Below are 11,291 nucleotides of genomic sequence, written 5' to 3'. Positions count from 1 at the left end.
AGGAGAGAAACCGAAGTAACGGAGAGAAACCCATCTCTTCGTACTTGGAAGTTTAGAGCTGCATACCGCAAAGAACGAGCACACCCAGACCCAGTCCGCATATTCCAGTCTTCAGTCATGTATCAGCCCTCCCACAAGGTGCATTTCTCCATCTCTCTTCGTCATTTTCCAATTTCATCTCCATCTGTTATTTAGCTACCACCACTCTACTTCAGCTTCGAATTTCATCTTGGTGTCCAATTATTACTGTTCACTTCTCTTCCTCTTTCTTTCCCCCGAATTTCTCCCAAACCAGGCGAAACTTAGGGCTTGCAATGCATGTCTGTTTTTAATCTTCAGAGATTATCAATCCGTGAACGGGTCAATCGGTGCACCAGATTCAGATGCCAATCGTATCCTGTATCGAGTGATTCGTGTAGTTTTCTCTGTTTTTTTTTTTTTTTTAAACTGACTTGATGGGGTCCCGCAAAGAGAAGTCATGTTTTTTTGGACCATTTTTATCATTTGGAATGCTCGGAAAATCATCAAAGAAACAATTTTGTTCAGCAATGGCGGTTTTTCTATTTTCTTACTCCTCAATTTTGGGGCTATTCTTGATTGTGCCATAACAAAAAGTAGAAAATAAAGTTTGTTTAACTGACAACTACCGTATCAACATACACTGGAATGGTCTGGGAGATGCTATTGAGAAAGTTTTATGATAGAAGTTTTAATTGCACATTGAATAATCCTGGTTTTGTCATCATTACGATTTGGGGATATTTCATCAGATAAATGTGAGTTACGGAAACCTTTTCCTTGGTAAACTGAATCCAAGGAAAATGGTGAATCGCCCAACGCTTGTACTGTTTCTCCAAAACTACCTGTTGCATGGGAAGTTTTGCATTCGATATTCATTGGGTGGCTGCGGCATGATTGTTGTCAGTAATGCCAATGAATCTGGTATCAGTCGGTGGTTTGAATTGCGGGACTTGAACAGTTTCAGTTATTGGTTTGAACAGTGGAACCCCAAACCTATACCGTGACAGAAATTAAATGTTGATTTTAAGGTTCCATTTTATTATGGTCATTGTAGGTAATGGTTGCAACATGTTGGACGACATTATCTTCTTCTTCTTCTTCTTTTTGAGTGAAATATTATTATCTTTCCTCATCAGCATATAATCACATAAAACTCTGTCCAAACGGGTAACTTATATTCATTGACTATTGAATTGATCTCTCTCTTTCTCTCTCACCCATGCCACACGCTCCAGAAAAAGTGCACTGCTGACGGCAAATTCATTTGCTTTTTACCATTGTTTTGAAGCTCAATTTGGTTTGTCATAATCAACATTGTCTGCTTTTCTTGGATGCCAGGGAGTTAATTTTTTTTTTTTTTAAATATATATTGACATGCATTACCCCATCAATATCGGGATAGTTTTCTTCCAGGTTCCTAAATATTTCCGTTGCACTATTAAATAAAATAAAGGAAAAGGGTGTCTATCACACGTTATCCAATCCTTTATGGTATCACTTTATTAAAATGTTTAGCTTGTGCTTGAGATTTTAGGAGTTAGGCTGTTTATGAGTTCAAACAATAATTTTCCCCATTGCAAACATCATCTGAATTTATACAAGCAATTAACATCTACTTATGCAGCTTCTGGCCGTCCAAAATTCCAAAGCATTGGTGAAAGTTGACTTGAATGAAACCACTATAGATGTAAACAATGATGTGCAAAATGGAGGTTTTTCACAGGCAGAGTCCATCATCCAGCATTCTCAGGTTGTGGATGTCTAATGTTGTCATATCATTTTTTATTGCTTTCAGTAGAAAAGGATGATAGTTTTTCACCGGTTGTTGGTTAATCAAATTACTTTATCATATATTCTTTTGGATATATACAGATTTGGATCCTTTGAAATTCCTTCAGAAATTGATGCTGTAAATTTCTCACTCTCACCATCTCAGCTGTATATTGCCGTAGGTTGAATATCCACTGTTAAATAAAAGCCACGTCAGCATTTCAATTGAATTTCACTCTTTCATATGGACTCTATCACCTCTGGTCCTTCACTTTCCCTCTGTTGTATGATGAAAGCCATAGATTCAATCTATGGGAGTGAATAACTGGGATGATTAGAAATTTGAGCTATGGAATTTCATGGAATCCTGATCCTAGATATACCCTTTAATTACGTTTCCTGATATGGATTTAGTGGTATACATATCACAAACTTATCCCATAATTACAAGTGCCTGTAGAAACTTCAAGGTGATCTGCAAATGTTGGGGATGAAAATCAAGAAGCATGAGGACAGCCTAAATTTTCTGAGGGAAGAAAAAAAACAAAGTAGATGATTCCATTCTTGATTTGCAAGGTATTTTTAATTTTTTTTTAATGAAATTTGCATGGTAAATTTGTTCATACATTTTAAGGCATTTTTCTATCTTTGGCTGGCAAACGGATTCCTAGTCATGGGCATACAAGTGACCCTGTTCTGTGAGGTGCGTAATTTAATCATTGTAAGCTTCAAACTGTTCGTTGCTAGTTGTTTTTATATTTTCCAATAATAACTTGATAAAATATTGGCTGTGTTGTTGTTGCCACTAAGGGTCTGTTTGGTTCAAGAGGAGGAAAGGGGAGGGGAGGGGAGGGGAGGTGAGGGGAGGGGAGGGGAGTCCTGGACTCCCCTCCCCTCCCTCCCAACCAAACACACCCTAAGAGAATCCCAAATGTAGAACTATTTTTACCAATTAGTTAAAGAAAACAAGGTTTTAGTGATGATGGTCATGGCTCATTGTTGATACTAATGCCATAACCTTCCAAAGTGTTAAACTTCATCTCTTTCCACTGACAATGCTCTTCATTCCCTTTTCCATATTAATTTTGTGTTAATGAGGAGCAAGTTTCATTTGGATTTTTATTCCTATTCGTAGTTATTATTGGGAATCTATGTCCTGTAAGCACACCCAAGATTGGTGATGGGGACAGATGCTCCCCGGGAAATGAGAATGAGATTATTGAACAAATACTGCAGCACAAAGAATCTGCTGCTGGTATGTTCTGCCAGCTCAAGAGTTATCAAGGAACTCAGGCTTCTCATCTTATGCCAATGAAGGATGTTGTGGGTGTTGTTGCTACACTGGGCAAAGTTGATGATGATAATCTTAGCAGGTATGTTTTGTTTGCATTCTGAGGTAATTTCTTTTTTATAAGAAAATCGCTTCTCCTTCCTTTGGGCTCATTGGTTTCATATTCAACTGCTATGAAATATAGGATATTTTGCTGTATTGCTAATTCTAATACCAATGAGCATGCATAAAATTTTAAGTATGCATTTATGCGTTTAACTGTACTTATTTGAAATGCAGGCTTCTATCTGAGTATCTAGGAGTTGAAACTATGCTGGCTATTGTTTGTAAGACTTATGAATGTGTCAGGGCTCTTGAAATGTATGATGATGAAGGCAACATAAGCAAGAGTTTTGGTGTTCATGGGCTAGGTGCCTCTCTTGGAAGGTCCTTGGCTGGTCGATTTTTAGTTATATGTCTTGAATCTCTGAGGTCTGATTGCATCAGCCTTTCATTATTGTTGGAAATGTAGGATATATTAATTTTGCAAATGCTGTTTGTTTTGATTTTGTTTCCCCTATCCTTTCTGTAGGCCTTATGCTGGTAAATTTGTGCTTGATGATCCACAGAGGAAGTTGGACATTTTAAGCCCAAGATTACCCAATGGGGAGTGTCCAGAGGGATTTCTTGGCTTTGCTGTGAACATGATTAACATAGATGGCTCGAATTTATTTTGTGTTACTCCCAGTGGATATGGCCTCAGAGAGACTTTGTTTTATAATCTCTTTTCCCGTCTCCAAATATACAAGACAAGAGCAGAAATGATGCAAGCACTTCCTTGCATAAGTGATGGAGCTCTTTCTTTAGATGGAGGAATCATTAGAAGTAGCGGCGTATTCTTCTTGGGCAATGGGTAAGAGGATTCCTGTCAAATCGATATAGTTATACATTATGTTTCCTTCCCTAGTATTATCGTCTTAAAATTTTGAGACAGGTTGAAACATAATAATTTGCTATCCTAGGAATAGGGATAGTTGTCTTAGCCAGGTTGTTCGTTTCCATTTTCTGAAAATTGAATGCCATTATAGAGGGAAAGACGAGTTCATATAGGGAGAGAAGGTATCTTGCACAAATGATAGAAATAAAGAGAAGCAAATTGTGTTTTCACTTAACGTCTGTAGTTTTAGCACCTTGAAAAATCTGAGCCAAGCACCTAGGCAAGGCGGTGAAAATTTGAATATCTATCATCCAAGGTTGATTGACAGGAATTTCCCCCCTTCTTTTAATTTTTAAAATTTTATAATTTCTTCTTCTTTTTCTTTTTTTATTGTATAGCCAGCACCATTTAGTGAGGTAAGGTGCGTTGCCGTCATCTTCTTTTTTTATTGTGTGTGTGTGTGTGTGTGTGTGTGTGTTGTACACAATCCTTGAACGTTAAATACTCTCTCCTGGAGTAATGAATATTACTTTTCTTTTCTTGTGCTGTTGTCATGCAAGATAGCACTTCAATGATAATCATTGGAACTTGATAATTTGAGGTCTCATAGGTTCTTACTTTAATTCTATTTCCTGTCTTTATTGGTTGACCTTTTCTGTTCCTAAAACCCGTTTATAAATTTCTTTTGTTTTTTGAGAATAGGCTTGGTTTTAGGGGCATTGGTATGCTAGGTTTATTTTGTTTCTGGAAGAATGAAATCATTGGATATGCGAATCGACAAGGGTTTTGTTGATATATGGAAACTAGTTACCTGTTCTTAGCTGTCATAGTTTAATTTCCTTTTGGGTCTTTTCCTTCTTTTAATTATATATATTGGTTTCGGGTTATTTTTTATCAGGGAAAATGTGGATGTGAGATTCCCTAGACCAGGAAAATTTGTACCTGATAGCTACAATGAAACTGAGAGCCAACTGAATAATAGGAAAAGGAGGAAGGAAATGATTCTTGAGGATATAAGAAGGGAACAAACTTTGTTGGACATTGCAAAGATCAATTTCAATAAAAAGAAGAATGAATTTCTCAAGTTTTTGGCAGAAAGTTCATCATATGCAACTCAGGTAATCACCTCATGTCTTAAACTAAGTCTTAAAATCAATGGTTGGCTGGCTGTTTATGAAAATATTCGTCTGATCAGATTCTTTTATGGAAACTGAATAATCAATAAACGAATGCATTTCTGTCGCTTCAATGAACAAACCCAATATCATGTGGAAACTGAATAGTAGCTAGCAAGTCTAAAGCACCTCATGTTTACAGTAGATCATCTTCTTGCTGCCATAATAGTTGATTCACTGAAGCCTGTTAAAAGATGGAAATTTTCTATTAGACTTTAAAATCTATTATGCAATTATACGAGGCAGTTTGACTTTTCTAATTAATTTATAATCTAATTGGCTATCAGGTTCAGAGTGCTCCTGACAGATTGATGCCTAAATGATGAAATTAGGCCTGCCATCAGGCAACGAAGAAGGGGAGCCTGTAGCAGCTTGGTTTAGTTATTTAGCTTATAGGTCGGTCCCATGCTGTCATCTAGCTCTGGAAGAAAGACAGTCTTAAATTTTAAATTGGGAAGATAAATGTTTGATGGTAAAGGTTGCATCCTTTGTGTCAGTCAGGCCTTAGATAAATTAAAGGGTTCTGCTTGAAGAAACAGAACTAGGTTAACTCATTGGCCTCTGGTTCAGCTGTGGGTAAGCAGCAATACCTGCCGGCTAGTAGAAACATTTCTTTATCTTTATGTTTATATCATTTAGCCTTCCCTCCTCTTCTGAACTGAGGAGGCTGTGAATATTGTAAATCTCTTTAATCAAGCTTTTTTCTGTTTGCTTGTTATGAAATAATCTTATATGTTTTAACGTTTGCTTTTGATGGAAAACCCTTTCTTGGTTACATTAAGGTTAAAGTGTTAAACTACAGTTGTGTATATAATTACGGAAAATTAATTTGCAAGTCCTTATAACTTTCCTCAGTTTTAAATTAAATTTTTATAATTTATTTTATTTTAATTGAACCCTTATGATTTGATTCATTAGATATGTTAATCCTTAAGGGTTAAAATTAATAATGAATTATTAAGACTTCCAAAATAAAAATATTTTTGAAGTTTATAAAAAATTGAAAGACGAAAATTTATTTAATACACTGTCTACACTTTTATTAAATTTTTTGAAAAAAATTCTATATTTGTAAAAGTTATTTAGAAGACCCTCTAATTATATAAATTTTAAATTATAAAAAAATATAATTAATTCTAAAGTTGTATTTTTTTAATAAAAATGTAAAATTTTTTAATTTTGTATTTTTGGAAGAAAATTCCAGGATTTTAATTTTCAGATATTAATAAATTTAATGAGTTAAATTATAAGGAATCAATTAAAATAAAATGAATTATAAAGATCTAATTCAAAATTAAAGGAAATTATAAAGATATAATTCAATAAGAATGTAAAATCTCATATTTGGTTTTAAAAAAATAGAAAAGAAAACATTAACGCTAATCCAAAAAATTATACCATTGATTATGGCTTTTATGAGAGCATTTGACAGTGGAGAGGGAAAATGACAATAAATAATAATTTAACCTTTTACAATGTCATCATTCTATCAAAATCTTTAAAGATTTTTATATTAATAAATTTTAAATTAAAAAGATCATTATACCTTTATCGATGCGTTGTGATTTCTTATTCAATTCTTGCAATTCTTTATATAAAGTTATTATTCTTTAAATAAAAGTAGTAATTTGAGCTTGTTATTTTAAAAACTTATTTTTCAATAACAGAAATTATATTTAACAAATTATTATTTTTTATTTAACTCTTACGATTTGTAAAATAAAATTTGTTATTTTTTAAATAAAAGTTGATTGGAGCTTACTATTTTGAGACAAAAATTATACTTGATAAATCATGACTTCTTGTTTAATTTTTGTAATCCACAAAAGTTTATTCCTTAAGTAAAGTTGTGATTTGAGCTTATTATTCTTAATAAGAGTAAATGGTTTTTTTTTACTTTGAAATTTATTGGAAAATAAATTTTTAAAAATTTTAATAAAATTATGATATTTTGAAAAATTAAGTTGTTATTTATATAATTTGAGAGGTTTATTGTCATTTTCCTAGTAGAAAACTCGGAACATAAAAATTGGCTTTAGTTTTCTTTTTTGATTATTTGGTCCCCGATCAGTTTCTGGCTTGGGAAAAAAAATTCCGAGACAAATCTTGGTGATGCAAATGGCCATCAGCATTCGAACAGGTTGTGGTGAATTGGTTTGATGTTTGGTGCTAAGCCGTACGATAAATCAATCTTCCAGCTTGCCCAGTAATCTCCGGGGGGGAAAAAAAAAAAGACTCAACTTGGAAAGTAAAATCTGGGTCAGGTTTTATTTTGGAAGGATTGAAAATTGAGAGCATGTTTGATTACTTGTTTAAAAAAAGGATAAAAAAGTAAAATACTCACAAAGTGATCGGTCATGGGCATTCAGTATCCTAAAATGAGTAAAAAAATAAAAATACTCATAATTTTATATGAATAAGTGTAAAAGTAACTTGACCGTTAAATGCTAATTGTGCGTACCACATGTCAGTCTTTGCTAACATAGACTAATAAAGAAGCAAAAATATTCACGAAGTCATCGTCTAGAAACAAAAATACTCACAAAGTCATAAACTAGGAGCAAAAATACCCATAATATTATTAGAGTTAGTACAAAAGTAATTAATCCATTTAATCCTTTAAATGTTGACTGTTTAGTTGACATCTAAGCAAAAGTTGACCATTTTTTTCATTGATATATACAAAAAATATTTCTAGATGAAATTCTCTGGAGATTAATCGATCATTGTATGAATATTATATGAGAAGATGTCATTTTGATTGAATATCAAATTAAATCGCTTGTTTCTTTGTAGCAGTGGTAAAAATTATTTGAAAATTTTAAACCTATCATGAATGCAATTGCTTAAAGTTGTGATATTGTTCTTAAGCTAGATGTATTCAGTCTCAATTTTTAATTTTGTACAACCTATCTTACTATGTTAAATCTTAGGTTTTGCAGCTAAGAAAAATAAGTGAAGCAAGAGAAAGGAAAGAGGCAAGATACGTGATGATGAAAAAAAGCCATGTGGTATTGAGTTTGATGGATTGATCATTATTGCACTTATTAAAGTAATATCATAGGTACTCATTGATGATTGATTAACATCCGTAAAAATTCATCTGGGAATATTTTTTATCCACAACAACGAAAAAATAGTCAATTTCTTCTTAGATATCAGTTAAACGATTAATATTTAAGGGATTGGATGGATTGATTACTTTTGCACCAATTCTGATAATGTTATGAGTATTTTTCTCCTGACCTATGACTTCATGGATATTTTTACTCTTGGGTGATGATTTCGTAGGTATAATTGCCCCTTTATTAATTCACATTAACAAAGATTAACACGTGGCATGCATAATCAGCATTTAACGGCGTTAGGGCAAAGTTAATCGTCAGGTTATTTTTGCACCTATTCTATAGTGTTATGGGTATTTTTGCCCTTTTCCTCACTTTAGGATACTAAATGCCCATAACTGACCACTTTGTAGGTATCTTTGTCCCTTTACCCTTAAAAAAAAAAAAATAAAAAATAAAAGTTATTCTAAAAAACCAAAACATCTTTATTACTTTAATTTTGCAAAAGAGGGAAAAATGTACTCCCTTCATTAAAAAATATAAAATATTTTTAATTAAATTTTATCCCAATAAAGTAGTTCTTTATCTTAAAACTAACCATGTCTTTTTATATTTATTCTTACTTAATTGGGTGTTTCGGTCTAAAATAAATATAAAGTGATTTATTCAATAAGAACACTTTTAAAAAAAAATAATGACTATATTTTAAAAGACTAAATTTTTTTTACATTTGTTAATATTCAATATTTTAAAAAATATTTTATATTTTTTAATGATGGGAGTAGAAAATAGAGAGAATCTCAACTAGGACTTTCATAAATAAATTAATCACATGCAAGGTTCAAAAAATTATGAAACACTTCTATAGACCCAAAGACCTCAATTATGATTAATTTTTTTATTCAATTATTAAAATGTCATTCCCTTTCTATTTTCTAAGAAAAAGTCTTGTCACCAATAACCGGCGGGGTTGTTAACCATTAATTAAATATGCCAAAAGGTCAAGGGTGAATTTGAACATTGACCCCTTGGCTTCTCAAAACAAAAGAAATCATCAAGCTAACAAATACTTTAATATATATAGTGCAAAATTATATATATATATATATATATATTGTGTAACTTTGATTTCCTAGTATTTTATCTATCATGACATATTTTAAATATCTTATTGTATATATATGAATAATCACTTATAAATGTTTAAATATGATTTGTTCATGTATAAAAAAAGTTATCAATTTTTTAAAACTCAATTTATTCTTTTTTTTTTACAACTTATTTCTTCAATGTTAATAAGTTATCAATATTATATTAAATAAAAAATATATACGTTATAAATTTATTTTTCACGCATTTTCACGAGCTTTTGATAATCATAGACATTTTGTTATTAATATCAAAACATTCACTTATAAATGTTCAAACATCACTTGTTCATACATAAAAAAATTATTAATTTTTTAAAACCTAACTTATTCTATTTTTTATAGCTTGTTCTTTCAATGTCAATAAATTATCAATATTATATTAAATAATATATATGTTATAAATTTATTTTTCAAACATTTTCACTTATTTTTGTTAGTCATGAACACCTTGTTAATGTCAGAATATTCAATTGTATATATCCAAACATCACTTGTTCATACATAAAAAAATTATTAATTTTTTAAAATTCAACTTACCCTATTTTAAAAGACTAGAACAAACTTGAGAGGCCAAACAAAAAACTAAAACAAATTTAAGGAATTAAAAGATGCATTATCTCTTGTCTTAATTATTGTTCTAGTCTATAAAATTTAATCCTTATCCATCAAATTTCTAAAATTCATACCCAATTAATCTTTATAATGTTATTTCCCCTTGTAAAGACTAATAAGGTACGTTTATTAAATTTTATGGATTTGATTTGTACAATTTAAACTTGATAGATGAATCGAAGGGATGAACCATTTTATTATTCCTAGAAGGTTCAGAGGGTAAAAATGCCCTAAAAATTTTTTTAAAGAAGTATTCGGCATCTAAAACTATTTTTTTGGAGCAAATTTATCTTGAAATTTACAAAAGAGAGAGCAATTTTACCCTAGAGCCTTACCGTTTGCTTACAACTGGCATTTTTTAAAAAAGAAACAAATCTGTGGCCAATCGTCTCCATCTTCTTCTTTCTCCTCTTCCTCCACTCTCTCTAACTCAGGACCGGCGTCAATTGCGATCCTCTCTCGGAGACGTCACGTCTCTCAACCTCCCCAGCTCACAGGTCCAGGGACAGCACGATCCATGAACGCTGCATGTATACCCCTATCGGCACCCACCATGGGCAGGATGCAACACTGCAACTGTTGGTGCCGGCGATGCATCACTCGCAAACAGCTTCGAAGTCAGGAGAAGGCCATGCCGCTGCAGCAGAGGACGACGGGGCAACGGTGATCGCCGTTGATAATACATACTGTCAGATTTCTCGTTCATAGTCTTGTTTCTGCATGAAAATTTAACAGTAGAACTCATGACATGCGTGGGATTTCAGCTTTCAGGGAACAAGAGCGAGACTTTGTCTAAGAACTGCGGTGAGCTGGAGAAACAAAAGTACAGAAACGAGGAAAAGATAGACAAAGTGAAGGCTCAAGCAACAATGAGGGAGCCAGAAGATTACAAAGAAGTAAGCAGAATCCAAGGAGTGGGATACTACGACGCGTTCAAGCTTCAAAAAGACGAGGAAGACTTCAAAAGAGGCTATTGCTAGCAGGCATGTGAGACAAGATCATCAAAATTCTGAAGAGGTACGAAATGCCAGATGATTTCGAAGGCAAAGCAGTGTGAGTAGAGATGGGAACTCAGTTCCGGTGATCGGGTGGAGCCACTGGACATAGCAAATCACTACAGACACTTGGAGAATGAAGACATAGGACCGTACATGGACAGGAGGCCAAAACGATACAGGAATACACAGAGATGGCTTGAGCATGCGATGAGAATGGAGACAGGGGCTAGCTCGGAGTCGTGCTTCTGGGCTGAGACGGAGGAGCTGGCGAGCAAGACGAAGAAGGGAGTGT

The 11,291-nt window shown here is 32.9% G+C and overlaps 1 pseudogene; it reads left to right on the top strand.

Moving 5' to 3' along the window:
* LOC129304167 (protein DEFECTIVE IN MERISTEM SILENCING 3-like) lies at positions 1-5,899 on the top strand (annotated as a pseudogene).
* The last annotated feature ends 5,392 nt before the right edge of the window (positions 5,900-11,291 follow it).

This window comes from Prosopis cineraria, unplaced genomic scaffold (genome assembly GCF_029017545.1).
Source record: "Prosopis cineraria cultivar Desert tree isolate PC_DT_omini unplaced genomic scaffold, ASM2901754v1 PC2, whole genome shotgun sequence".
NCBI classification, from domain to species: domain Eukaryota; kingdom Viridiplantae; phylum Streptophyta; class Magnoliopsida; order Fabales; family Fabaceae; genus Prosopis; species Prosopis cineraria.
This window is presented reverse-complemented; position numbering and strand designations above follow the sequence as displayed.